Below are 15,000 nucleotides of genomic sequence, written 5' to 3'. Positions count from 1 at the left end.
CTCATGTGTTTTGCAAGGATAGCCACGTTATTAACATAAGGTCTTATGGAATGGACATCAATTCACTCGAATCTGTACAGAGGAGAATGACCAAGATGGGCTCAGAAATTTACCTTACGAGAGGCTTAGGCATCTTAACTTGCACTCTCTGGAAAGACGCAGAGTACGGGCTGATCTAATAGAGGTTTTTAGGTGCATCAAAGGCTTTAACAAGGGTGACGCAAACAAGGTCATTATATTAAGATCATAGGGCAGGACTCGCAGTAATGGATTTAAACTAGACATATTTAGATTTAAGAAAGAAATAGGCAAGAATTGGTTTACTAATAGGATGGTCAACGAATGGAGCAGACTTAGTAACCATGTAGTGAGTGCTGAAACTATCGGTTGTTTTAAGAAACGGTTAGACAACTTTATGGATGGGGATGACAGGTGGTAATGGACATGGAACTGCCTAGTGTAGGTCTCATGGTCTCTTGCAGTCTCCTTCATTCTTATGTTCTTACACGAGTTCTTTCAGTTCTAATATGCCTATCACAACGCCACTCTTGAGTTCTTTCAGCCTTAATATGCCTATCACAACACCACTCTTATACCTCACTATTTGTCGTAATACCCTTTCCAGTTCTAAATTGAAGAGACATGGAACTAATAGCCATCCCTCTCTTACACCGGAAGCAGTCTGGAAAGGCCCACCGAAGTTTCCAGAGACCCTTACACGGAAAGTTACGAATTTGTTGAATGTTTAGACGCGTCTTATAAGCTTGAATCGGATTCCGAAGAGGGCCAAGATTTCCCTAAGATTTCTCTGCGGATACAATCGTACGCCTGATTGAAGTCAACAAATATTATATGGTGATCCTGAGCGTATTCACATCTCTTTTCAAGTACTTAACAGATCATGAAGATGCTCTTTATTTCTTATTTGGTCTGATCCAAGCTTACTACTCGCCTTTCGTAATCCTAGACTTGTTTTTTATAGAGTGTGGTAAGTAACGACAGATCTCAAACGTTGTCACAGGAAAATTCATCAACTTTCTCGTGCATGGCTACAATGATGGCGGTGTTTATCTTGCGTTTAGACCAGTCTTACAAGTTCAGAGAGTCCTCTAAGAAGAATATATACAGTACATATTTGTGTGTGTGTGTGTGTGTGTGTGTGTGTGTGTGTGTGTGTGCATATATATATATATATATATATATATATATATGTGTGTGTGTGTGTGTGTGTGTGTGTGTCTGTGTGTGTGTGTGTGTGTGTGAGTGTTTGTGTGTGTATACACGCGAATAAATCACAAAAACACGTGATTCACAAAATGTGTAATAAAACCACTTGGAAAATAAAATGTCTTAAACAGACGAAAACGTTCGGTCAACTTTCACTTTATTTTCCAAGTGGTTTTATTACACACAATATATATACATATACATATGCACAAACAATTTTCTCTCACAGTATGAACATTTCCTCGGAGCTCCCGCTACTACGTAAGAATAATCTCTCCAGGGAGACAGACATCCATTCTTCTTCCTAGATCATGTTTCGCCCTCGCCATTACAGACCTTAATTCAGAGGCTCTGGCGAAAGAAAAGGCTCGAAAATCTAATGAAGGAAAAGGAGGGTAGCGTGGGGGCGGGGGACCCATCCCCCGGGTACGGTTCGCAGATAAAAAAAAAAAAAGAGGACAACTATCTGTAAAATGAGGACAACTGTGTCTTCTCTCACGTATTCCATTTATAGAATCGAAACCACTTAGACGTCCACGGACGGGCTTGGGTTGGTATGCTAATCTCATTAAGGTTTTACTTCAGTGAGCGAAGGGGGGGGAGGTGTTGCTAACGCGTATAAAATATGGCTGAGCTCTCAGGGTTCATTCCGTCTGCCTCTTCATTTCTCGTAAATGTAAATTATTCGCAAAATGATAGGTACGTTTAGATCAATTGTGTGGATTGTGTTTGTGTACGCTCATACATGCACACACACATATTTACATTTATATACCTACATACATATATGTATACATGCATATATTTTCATGTTTGAATACACACACACATTATATATATATATATATATATATATGCATATATATATGTGTGTGTATATATATATATATATATGCATATATATATGTGTGTGTATATATATATACGTACATATATATACACATACACATATATATATATACATAAATATATATGTAAAACATTTGGATATAACTAGAACAAGCAAGCGTGGTCAATTCAAAGTGATTAATCCCGTTTGTAATTAGAATAATAATACTCACGTAATTTAGCTGTGTTATAATGAAAACGCTTCACTGTCCACTCTCATGTTTTTCTTTTTTCTTTTTGTTTTTGGAAAACAAATCTTGGGGAAAAAAAGTCTGCTCTGTACACACACCTGTCAAAGAAAGACCGTAGTTAGTAGTGAAATTGTTGAATACATCTTAAGTAATTTATTTTTTGTGTCCATATACATCGATGTTTTAAGAAATTAATTCAGTCAATAAATTGCAAAAATAGCAACTACACAGTAAATATAAAAACAGAAATGTAGTAAATATCATGGTCATCAGCATCATAATATATTGTAAAAACAGTTTTTCATGATGACACTTTTGACGACTCGTTCGTTAGGTCTGTCTGACGCCAGATGATTTTATTCTTCAGAAGAAAACGTGATCAGCATTCTTCTTTAGGTGGATTATGGTCTCCAATGATAATAAACGTACCATGCGCGCCTCTGATCCGTAAGGGGTGTCAATGAAGTCCACTGGCAGAACACGAGAGCTGTGACGCCATACGATTTTATTCTTCAAAAGAAAACGTGATCAGCATTCTTCTTTAGGTAGATTATGGTCTCCAATGATAATAAACGTACCATGCGCGCCTCTGATCCGTAAGGGGTGTCAATGAAGTCCACTGGCAGAACACGAGAGCTGTGACGCCAGACGATTTTATTCTTTAGATGAAAACGTGATCAGCATTCTTCTTTAGGTAGATTATGGTCTCCAATGATAATAAACGTACCATGCGCGCCTCTGATCCGTAAGGGGTGTCAATGAAGTCCATTGGTAGAACACGAGAGCTAGACGATTTTATTATTCAAAAGAAAACGTGATCAGCATTCTTCTTTAGGTAGATTATGGTCTCCAATGATAATAAACGTACCATGCGCGCCTCTGATCCGTAAGGGGTGTCAATGAAGTCTACTGACAACACACGTGAGCTTGAGAGCTTATACATGTTACAAATTGTAAATCAAATGACTTTCGTGTAATTATCTTCAAATCTATGACGAACAGAATAAACCCGGACAGAGTGGATAAATTCTAAAACATTATTCATTAATGATTCGTCATTTTTTCTTCGTTTTACTCTCCCTTTTCGGTCGCTGTAGTCGACTGGGTGAAATGGAAATGTGAAATGCGATATAGATCTTTTTTCCAGAGAAAAAGGTTGACGGCCATGACGGAGCACCCAGGAAAGGTGAGATGTTTGTGCCGTTCTTTCCTACTCGCAGAAACAAACAAATTAATAAACATATAATAAATGAATAAGTGAATAAATGAACACATAAAAACAAATTAACAAGCAGTTAAGATAGATGACGACGATAATGGTGATGGTGATTGTGATGGTCATGATTGGTGATGGTGGTGATGGTGAAGGTAATGATGACGACAACGATGGTGATTGTGATGACGACGACGACGTTGGCGACATTTCGTCCCTGAGGCGCCCAGAAATGACGAATGATGTCAGCCATCCGTTTCGTCTAGCTCATTATTTCCCAACTTTTTCTCCAGGCAACCCCAATATGATTCTCATGATATAACCACGACTCCACTAATCTATTTGTATATGTGTTAATATATATGGTTATTGTATTAAATTTATATAATTTTGAAACAAAAAATAACATACAAGATGCCTTGGCGATGCCAGGGGTTGGGAAACGATGGCCTAGCTGAATTGGCTATCCCCTTTACGTGGGGGAAATTTTCAGACTTTATACCTACAAGAATGAATAATTCAAGCCCATTGACAAGTACGTGAGGAATAACAAGACCGAGGAAACATGAGATAAACATATCCTAAACTCGCGTAAGAATTGTTTAAAAAAATAGATAAAACAATGTGTTGGTTAAGAAAAGGTTACAAGAGATGGCAATTGTAGACAAAATAGCACACACACACACACACACACACACACACACACACACACACACACACACACACACACACACACACACACACACACACACACACACACACACACACACACACACAAACTAGAGCAATCTAGACACTGCGAGATACAAAGGTGGGACACTACGAGCATAGCTCTTCCCATAAGATACAACTAGTTAAATACACACACACTCAAACGCACGCACACACACACCAAACACGCTCACTCACAAAGTACACACGCACGCACGCAAACACACACACACACACACGAATACACACATACACCAAATACGCTCACTCACAAAGTACACACGCACACACACACACACACACGCACACACACACACACACACACACACACACACACACACACACACACACACACACACATAAACGCCTAAACGCGCAGGCACATAAACGACTCTATTACCCAAGGGACTTGACTTTCCCTTCCATTTTCCCTTCCATAAAGTCCATTTCCCTTCCCGTGACCCATTTGTTCCCTTCGCAGAAGCCTCCAATCCTTCTGCTCAATTACGGCCACTTCACCTACTCTTCCACCCAATTCCGCCTAATCCGGCCCAATTCTGTGCATAAATCTACCCAACGTGCCGCTCCCGGGGGTCCCACCCTTGCTAGCGTCCCGCGCAGTCCGCCTCCTCCTCCTTTCCCCAATTATTTTCTTCCTCCTCCTCCTCTTCTTCTTCTTCTTCTTTTTCTTCCTCTTCTTCTATTTCTTATTCTACTTTTTCTTCCTCTTCTTTTTCTTCTTCCTCTCTTCTACTTTTTCTTCTTCTTCTTCCTCTTCTACTTTTTCTTCTTCCTCTCTTCTACTTTTTCTTCTTCCTCTTCTACCTTTTCTTCTCCTTCCTCTCTCCTATTTTTTCTTCTTCTTCTTCTACTTCTTTTTCTTCTTCCTCTTTTTCTGCTTATAATTCTTCTCACTCATCTTTCTCTACTTTTTCTTTTTCTTCTTCTTCTTCTTCTTCTTCTTCTTCCTTCTTCTTCCTCCTCTTTTTCTACTTCTTCCTCTTTTTCTATTTTTTCTTCTTATTATTCTTTTTCTTTTCTATTCTCTCCACGTTTTCGTCATTCTTCCACTTGTGCTCACGACGGGAGTCCTCGTTTTTTTTTCAAAAATCTTTACTATTTTTGCACAAAAATGGGAAATGAAGAGTGTAATAAACGACAACGGTTACAAATCTACTCCATATTGAAAAAAGAAAGAAAAAAAATCTTAGTGGATATTTGCTCTGCGAGGTGGTTTGGCATTGCTGCCATTGCAGGACCACACTATGGCCTTACTTCCATCAGGCGCTGATTCTAGAGCAGGACTCGAACCAACTTATTTATTCATTCATTTATTTATTTATTTATTCATTCTATGCATCAGCTCTTTGTCCATTCGACCTTTCAACAGATTACGTCACGATTAATTTGGAAAGCCACATTGTTGAAAAAAGAGACAACATCCAAAGTAAAGAGGTGATAGACTCCCTCAATTAACCTTGAAAAAATCTAAATTATTTTTTATCCAAGTCTATCGAGTGTGCTAAGAATATATTACCCGACTATCCCAATGCTTTTAGCAGGATGACCAAAGTGAATATGATAGACAGTAACTGAAATTCTGTTAAATTGGCAAAAATAATTTTATTTTTTTTGTTTCTCTTAATACGTTCAGTGTTCGTTATATCGCTCGATTAGTATAGTATTATTCATTTGAAAAATATGCTAAATTTAGCATAATTATCCTATATCAGGTCACCCTGATCTTGGCCCCACCAGAGCGACCTATTCGCCCCAAATCGGTCAGAATAACGTGTTGCTAATTACTATCGTTATCAAACACGACGTTTCTGATTGATTTTCCATTAAGCCCGCCCGCCCCGCCCCCCGCCCAGCCCCGCCCCGCCCTCCTTGTGAAACAGGGGACCTCGTTGACTTCAATGGCGTCGGATAGACCCACCCCTCCACTCCCCTCCCCCTTCTCATTTACGACCCAGGACACTTTCTTTTTTTATCTTTTCCCATTTCTGTCAATCAGTGAGCTAAATACGTCTGTAACGCCGGCTGGGAAAGAACGTCATAATTATATATCTTTCAATCGCGGCCGTACCACTTCTAGTGTGTTTCGTCTTGAGAGATTCCCCCCTAACTTAATCTTTCGTTAATCCTTAATCTCCAGAGACCAAATCCTTGTTTCGGTTCATTAGTTCTTGCGCCGTCTTTCAAGGATACATTTCCTTAATTGCGTGTTATCACCACAAGAATTCCTTTTTTAAAAGAGGTTATTCTATTGCAAGCCTGTTTCTCTGATGCGTCTTGCCACAAAAGGTGTACATTAGATGTTAAAAGTTACATAATTGTGTAACATACATGGAATTAGGTAACTTTTAATTTGAATTTCATCCTCTGCATTATCAACTATCTCCTTGATATAACAGCCTTGCCTCGATAGATTTAAATTCTTTGAAAAAAGGATCAAGATAAAAAACGTGTTACATATAATCTTCAATCCTTCTTGAGTTCATCTTCATATTTTGCTTATTGAATTATATTAGGTTCATGGCAAACAAAACCCCTTTTATAGTAACCGCCACCTCGTCTATAAACATTTACACTTTACCTTCCATATTCGACTTCCAAAATGATACATGGGCTCAGAAATTTATCTCACGAAAAGAGGCTTAGGCACCTTAACTTACACTCTCTGGAAAAACGCAGAGTGCGGGGTGATCTAATAGAGGTGTTCAAGTGGATCAAAGGTTTTAACAAGGGTGACACAAACAAGGTCATCATATCAAAACAACAGGGCAGGACTCGTTGTAATGGATTTAAACTGGGCAAATTTAGATTTAAGAAGGAAATAGGCAAGAATTTGTTTACTAATAGGGTGGTCAACGAATGGGACAGACTTAGTAACCATGTAGTAGTGAGCATTGAAACTATCAATTGTTTTAAGAAACGGTTGGACAACTTTATGGATGGGTATGACAGGTGGTCATGGACATGCAACTGCCTAGTTTAGGCCTCATGGTCTCTTGCAGTCTCCTTCATTCTTATATTCTTATGTACAACTTTGATCTAGACAATTACAAGGCGATTCTCTTCAGTGAGAGGGAAGCTTCATCTAGACAAGAGTCGAGGAGTTAATTGATTGCTGACCATAACTACCTCCCCCCCACCCGCCTAACCACCCGACTCCCAATTCATGTCCTCCCTATTACTCGCTGGCCGTTCCCGAGGCCTGCCCATTCCGTATTAATTACAACATCCCTAAATTTGTTGCCACGGCCACCTTCGCGTTTCAGGTACCCTGCAACATCGCCTTCAAGCGCGTTCCTCCTTCGCTCCTCGCAAATTGCTCACGGGACTTCCCTCCCCATTACTTGTATCGTCCTTCCTTCCTTCCCTCATTTTCTTTCATTTTCCTCTCTATCTCTTCTCCTATCACCCCTTTTTCTCCTTTTCTTTCTCCCCTTCTTCCTTGCTTCCTTCCTTCCCCATTACTTGAATCGCCGTCCTTCCTTCCTTCATTTTTTTTTCCTTTTCCTTCCCTTTCCTTTGTATTTCTTCTCCCTCCACCCTTTCTCTCCTTTTCTTTCTCCACTTCTTCCTTCCTTCCTTCCCCATTACTTGGACCGCCGTCCTTCCTTCCTTCCTTCCTTTTCTTTACTTTTCCTTTCTTCCTTCCCTTTCCTTTCTATCCCTTTTCCTTTCATCTTTTCTCTCATTTTCTTTCTCCCCTTCTTCCTTCCTTCCTTCTCCATTCTTTTCTCTTTTTCCCTTCCCTTTCCTTTCCTGTCCCATTCCTTCCTTTCTTCCTTCCACTTTCCTTTCCTTTCCTACCCCATTCCTTCCTTCCTTTCCCTTTCCTTCTCCCTTCCTTCCTTTCTTTCTCTATTCCACCTTTCTTTTTCTTCTTCAATTCCTTCTATTCTTCTTTCCATTTTCTTCTTTATTCCTTCCCTCCCATTCCTTCTTTTTCCACTTCCTTCCTCCTCATCTTTCCTCTTACCTTTCTCCTTTATTTCCATCCTTATTTCCTCTTTCTATCTCCTCTTTCCTTCCTCTTCCTTATTCCAAACCCTCATTTCCCTCTCTATTTCCTTCCATCTTCCTTTCCTTACGTCCTTCCTTCCTCCCTTCCTCACTCTCCTTCATCCTCTCATAACTTTTTCTTCCACTCACTTTTTACCATCGCTTCTCTATTCATTACCAATGAATACGTGATTCATTACCTTGTCCTAACTACCTACCACGTTTCATTGCGAACGTCAGCGTGGATCCTGATGCCTTCATTACTGACACTTTTTTCCCTTAAGTGACGACAGTGGCGATGAAGTTCATATGGCGTTAGACAAATTAAACGTAGTAGTTGAACATGGACGCTAACGAGTGAACTAGGAAGAAAAAAAAGGGAAGAGGAACAGCAAGGTCGTACATTTTCCCTTTTACAACTTTCACATAGTCGTACATTTCCCCTTTCACAACTTTCACACACACTTTCCCGTTCTCCAGTGATGACCATAGCCCCCCCCCCCGCCACTCCACCATTCCGTTTTCTCTCCCATTTTCTCTCTTGTCATTACTATCCTTCTTCAACTCAATTAGGCCCAGGCTCCACTCACTGATGTTCCTTTTTTTCACAGACTTTCGCCCCCTTTTCGGAAATGATTAGAATTTTTCTCTCCTTTTTTCGTTCACTACGATCTCTCGCTCTGTTTCTCCTCTCCCTTGGCACAGAATGTTTACTATTTGCCTACCTGAGGGACCTCAACTTGTTCTGCTGAATAAAATCGCTCGGCGGCAGACCGAGTTAACATACAAGTCAATTTAAACAGCCAACGGATTTATCTACACAGTATTTTGTCTCCTTTTATTAATCACCTTCCACCTTGAATTAGTTTGAGAAGAGACATGCACAATTAATATTTACTGACAATACAGAATTAATTCCATCAATACTGACCATGTCAGGTAGATACCGCATATCTTAGAGAGATATCTAGTATATTCTTGATTAATATTGAAAGCATGGAAGAGGTTATGACTATCAATAACAGAGGAATTTGCAATATGGTTATTGTCAATGTGCATGCAATTGACAGTTCCTGATAAAAAAATGAAGATATCTAGTATTTTCTTGATTAATATTGAAAGCATGGAAGAGGTTATGACTATCAATAACAGAGGAATTTACAATATGGTTATTGTCAATGTGCATGCAATTGACAATTGCTGATGATTCTCTCACAAGAAACACCGAGGATGAAGCCGTCATTAGTACGACGTTTTACTTGTTCGCGCTTTATCAAATACAAAAGATCACAATGAGATTACAAAGGCAGAACATGCCGACAGGAGACCTTTTGGTCCATAACTAGGTCGGATGCAAAATATATATATATAATAATGATAAAAAATAAAGTAAAATAAATAAAATAAAATAAAATAAATAGAATTATAATAACACAAATAAAATAAAATAAAAATTATAATAATATAAATAATAATAAATAAAATAAATAAATGCATAGGTATAGTTAAATGATAAACAGGTAAATAGTAAATAATAATAAATTGACAGATATATAATAATGAACGAAAAACAAGCAAATAATAAACAAACAAATAACAACAAACAAATAAATAAATAAACTGAAATAAATGGCGATAGTTCCTCAGTGTTGTGTTCCATAGCTAGGTACTTGATAGAATTCTTACAAACCGTCAAACTAATATGTTCTCCGATATCACACGATTTTTTTATTATTATTACAATATATGACCCCTTCAGGGACTGACCCCGACATAATAAGAATATATTAACAAAACGATTTTTTCTTTTCAATAATATTGACCGTGGTGGATTAATAACAGATATCCCTTAAAGACCTCCAGATCATTATGGTCGATACTAAAAACAGAATGGAGACCATAGCTATCAGTAATGGTAAAAGTATTGACAATATGATTAGTGTTAATGAATATTGACCAGGTATGGGTCCCTTAATTGTAATGACTATAACGCACAAAGCCTCAGTTACATAAAATAATCAGTCGATAGCCAGAATAAAATTAATTGATTTTATCATCAAAGGCTTCCCACCTCGCTTCTTGTCCTTCCCTGTCCTTTCATCTCTATCCTTGTCCATTCTTTATTCATCCCTCTATATCTTTCTCACTCTTTCATCCATTATTCTGTATTACTCTCATAACCTCAATTCCACTCCGTGCCTCCCTCCCATTTGTTATTCGGTCCTCCTTCCTTCGCCCTTTCATTGCTATTGGTGACTTGGATGTTTGTTCTGCGTGGTATAAGGCGATTTTATTCAGCCCTGCAACCTCTCTCTCTCTCTCTCCCTCTCCTTTGCACAGCAAAAGTGACAATCAATACATTCCTGCGTCCGGTGCTCTTTCTTCCCTAAAGAGTATTCTTCGTGCTCCACTGCCGGTGTGCAGTTGTAATTTGTGTGTTTTAATGTCATCTCCCCTCCCTTAGTCCTGTTGTCTTTTTCCACTTTTTTTGTCTTCCCTATTGGTCTTCGTTCTTTCTCCCCTGAACTCTTTCTTTCCCCCTCCTCGTCAGCTTCCTCTATCCTCCCCCTCATTCCTCTTCATACTTCTCCTCCTCCTCCCTCTCCTCTACTCCAGTCCTCATGTCTGTATCTCCAACTCCTCCTCCCCATCCCCTTCTTCCTCTTTGCTTTCTTCTAATGCTCCTCTTATTCCCACCTCCTCCTCGGCGTCTTCCTTTACTTTAGTCTTGTCCTTTCTTGTTTTCCTTTCACCCTCCTCGCCCACTCTCCTCCACCTTCTCCTAATTACCCATATTTCTTTTCTCCCCTTTTCCTGTCCTCCCTCTCCTCTTTATACTCTTTACATTTACTATTTTTCTTCCAATATCCTTCCCTCTCTCAACCACCCATTTTTCTCTTCGCTTCCTTCCCCTCCTCTTCTCTCTCCCTCTTCTACTTTTCCTAACCCTCGTCATCTTTTCCTTCCAGTTTCCCTTCTCTTTCACATGTTCTTAATCCAATAATTACTTTTATCGTAGTCTAATTGCAGTTCTATTTGGTAGCCTGTACACACTGGGCATTCATTACACGGGCATTTCAAGTCTATCTTTTCTTTTCCCTCAGCCATCTCTATCTTATCATTCGTTCTTTTCCTTCTGTCACTTCCACATACCTGCATTTACCCCAGATGGTTCTCATCGAGCCTTGATCCTTATTTCATGAACGCAATCGCACATTATTATATATTATTTCCTTTTCTTTTTTGGGAGAATGGTTATTCTCCCTCGTTAGCGAATTACGTGTTCGTTGAAATACGTTTTCACCTCTTACCTCCAATATTCTATTTCAGCTGTTTTCAGTTGTCCCTTTATTCGATTAGATTCATTCTGTTATTTGTCTATTCATTCACTTATCCATGCGTTTGGTTATCTGTTTGAACATTTTAGAATCTACCCTTTCATCATGACTAAGTCTTCGAGTTTAGAATTTCAGCAAATCACAAATATTATTTTGATTTCTATGACAGCCTAGCAAATAAACGACTGAGTTTTTAACACCCTGGGATCGCTTACTAAACATCATTAGAACAAATTAAAATAAGATCAAATAAAAAAGAAAAACATTGTTTTAGAGTGCATATCGATTGTTAACAAAATGATAGTGTAGATTTCTTACGAGCTCCCCCCTCACGCGCACACACACACACACACACACACACACACACACACACACACACGGTGGCACAGTTGGTAGAGCGCTGAACTGGGAAGCAGAAGTGCTCCCAGTACCCAGTTCGAATCCTGCCCAGGGCCGAAATTATTTCGGTATCGCTGTGCCACGGGTCGTTACTCTGACTCTCGTGGGCGGGGAGTTGGGTGTGTGTGTGTGTGCAAGGTCATAGCATTACCCATAGATCGGACCTACGAGCTCTGAGCACTCTTCCAGGAGGGAAATAGCTGTCGATCACGAGTCCAACACGTGATCCAAAGACCAAAAGAATACACACACACACACACACACACACACACACACACACACACACACACACACACACACACACACACACACACACTCGCTCTCCACCTCGGCAGCGCCTCATCTTAATTCAATAAAGTTTACGCTGGCCCTGGACCTTTAGGGGCTGGAGATTCTTAAGGTTTAAATTAGGCCCATTTCTTATAATTTTCCAACAAGGAGGTGATGAATCCGTGTAACGTACCCTTTTTTCATCTACATATATGTATTTTTTCTGTTATACAGCCTTTGTTTAGGCTTTCCCCCCACCCCTCTCTCTCTCTCTCTCTCTCCTCTCTCTAACAAATAGCCCTCCGGTAGTGAACAGGAATATAGCCACCTTCTGTCATAAACACACGACTTAAATGGAGTGGAGTGAGGGAATTAGGCTCCTCCACCTCTTCTTTTCTCCCCCAATATATATATATATATATATATATATATATATATATATATATATATATATATATATATATATATATGTATATATATATACATATATATAATATATATATATATATATATATATATATAATATATACATATACATATATAGTGCAGGAAAAAAGAAGTGATAAAAGAAAAACTGGCCTCATAAACGGAACTCGGTTTTAATGCTACATTCCACCAGTTCATTTTCTTAAACCTTTTCCTACCTAGCGATCCCCTTTAGTTATAGAGAATCCCAACTTCACAAAGGTGTTGTACCTAAAATCATGCATCCCATACTTAGAAGTAGACTACACACATTCAGGCAAACATACGTACAAACACACTTACATACTACGCACTGTACATCGCACTTGATATACGCATCTTACCACCATTGGTTTCTATGAATAGCCTTCTTGATTACTAAAACATTATATTTACGTAACTTTGTATTTAAAATATTCACATATCATTCACATTCATACATACACACGAGTATATATCATAATTAAATTGCATATAACTGTGTTCATATATCTTCTTATATTAAACATAAAATGTAAATCATCTTAATTATGGCCAGATATTGAATATGAGATGAGGCGCTCATACCATACCCAAGCTGGGAACGGCAGTACTTTTTGGTAGGCCCTTGACTGTGGCAGTGTATAAAGACTACTAAATTAAACGGCCGTCAAGAGACCGCAGTTTATAATTTTCTATCAATGTAATAGTCGCACATTTAAGACTACAACATATGATGGCAGCGGTGGAATTCGAACCCACTCCATTATCATTTCCATTATCAGTTATTGTTGTTATTGCTGCTGTTTTTGTTGTTGTTTTGTTATTACTGTTATTCCTATTATCACTATCACATCAGTATATATCATTATCACAAAATAAAAAGAATAGTACGCTTCCTGCATCTTCAGCGTTTTCAGTGCAGCTAACCTAAAGTAATCAGACACTATTCTCAGGCAGTATTTTCCCCTTAGCATCATCGGTGTTACCTGCGCTCCCCCCCTCCCCCGCAACAGTTACCAAGTCACGTAGGACAAAGGTGACGCCTTCGGCCGCAGTCACCAGCACCTCCTTGCGTATGATCTTTCCTCCGTCTTTTTCTACACGATCGTCTCTACACGTAGGATCTTTTCTTTCGGGAGGAGAAGGGTCCAACTCCCCCTCCCCCCAACCACCCGCACCCTCTCCTGAATCATCCTTTTCCTTTTTTAAGCCAGCTACTATTCACGCCCCAATCAGCAAATGGAGGATCGTCATATACGTCACAGATGTCAACGTGTCAAAGCCAGGGACATCGGCTCCCATCCTCCACCCTTCCTCCCCTTCCTACTCCCGGGTACATCTTTATTCGATTTCTGATATGTGTTTGTCCTCAGTAGAATTACCTGTGAGGGAAAAAAATCAAACAAAAGAAAAAAGGGGGAGGGCCGCGTGTGATGAGGGGGAAAAGGATGAGGAGGGTACATTTTATCTTGTCGTGACTAGCCACTTTACCCTGCGCGCGACGCTAGATTAGGTAAAAAGATAGTATGTATATATGTATGCATGTAGTATATATATATATATATATTTGTGTGTGTGTGTGTGTGTGTGTGTGTGTGTGTGTGTGTGTGTGTGTGTGTGTGTGTGTGAGTAAAGTAAACCAAATTAACATAAAATAGAATGAAGTAAATTAATTGCCATTATCTCCAAATACATATAAAATATAACAAGAGCAAAGAGTATGGCATGCTCTGTTGAGTCGTAACAACTAAGACATACAGATTTAAGTAATTAAATATCAAATTGTGACAAGAGGAAGAGGCAAATGAAAACATTAAATAATGAGTATAGATTCTCATCAGGACAGTTACGATGAAGACAATATCCTATAAAATTCTAACGCAATTACAGTGTAGCTAAATGTGTACGTATAATAAATTACTGCTTATCTCCCTTTTAACTTTGATTAGATTACCTCCGCTAAGCAGGAATTTTATATTCTGCGGCGTACTATTGAAAAAATCCAGAAGCAAAATTTATATGTTTAGATGGTTTAGTCATAAATACATACAAAAATAGATTTACATTATTACGCCTTGTATTACAAGAATGCTCCCTAAATTTGAATGATGAACGGAGACCAATTTTTTTAAAGATCAATTACAAAGGTATTGAAGACAGTTTTAAGATATTCCTAGATTTGGATATTTCATCTGTTGAATAATTTTTTTTTTTATGGAAAATATATCATTATCTTATGAAATGGTTAATTTATTTAAAAACGATGGCCAACTACTTGCCCATAACGAAACACAATATGTAA

The 15,000-nt window shown here is 38.8% G+C and overlaps 1 protein-coding gene across 3 annotated transcripts in view; it reads right to left on the bottom strand.

Annotated features, from left to right (window-relative positions):
* Positions 1-15,000, bottom strand: part of LOC143022418 (carbonic anhydrase-related protein 10-like) — a 902,084-nt gene that overhangs the window by 367,189 nt on the left and 519,895 nt on the right. Inside the window, exon 2 of one of the 3 annotated variants that reach the window (XM_076180602.1) lies at positions 2,289-2,404. The exons of the other annotated variants lie outside the window; for them this stretch is intronic. The gene's annotated coding sequence lies outside the window, so the exon portion shown is untranslated. The remainder of the gene's footprint in view (positions 1-2,288; positions 2,405-15,000) is intronic. 3 annotated transcript variants of the gene reach the window in all.

The sequence above is a fragment of the Oratosquilla oratoria genome, chromosome 44 (assembly GCF_046742065.1).
Source record: "Oratosquilla oratoria isolate Oo_2021 chromosome 44, ASM4674206v1, whole genome shotgun sequence".
In the NCBI taxonomy this organism is placed as follows: Eukaryota; Metazoa; Arthropoda; class Malacostraca; order Stomatopoda; family Squillidae; genus Oratosquilla; species Oratosquilla oratoria.
Note: the sequence above shows the minus strand (reverse complement) of the source record. Positions and strands in the feature narration are given on the sequence as shown.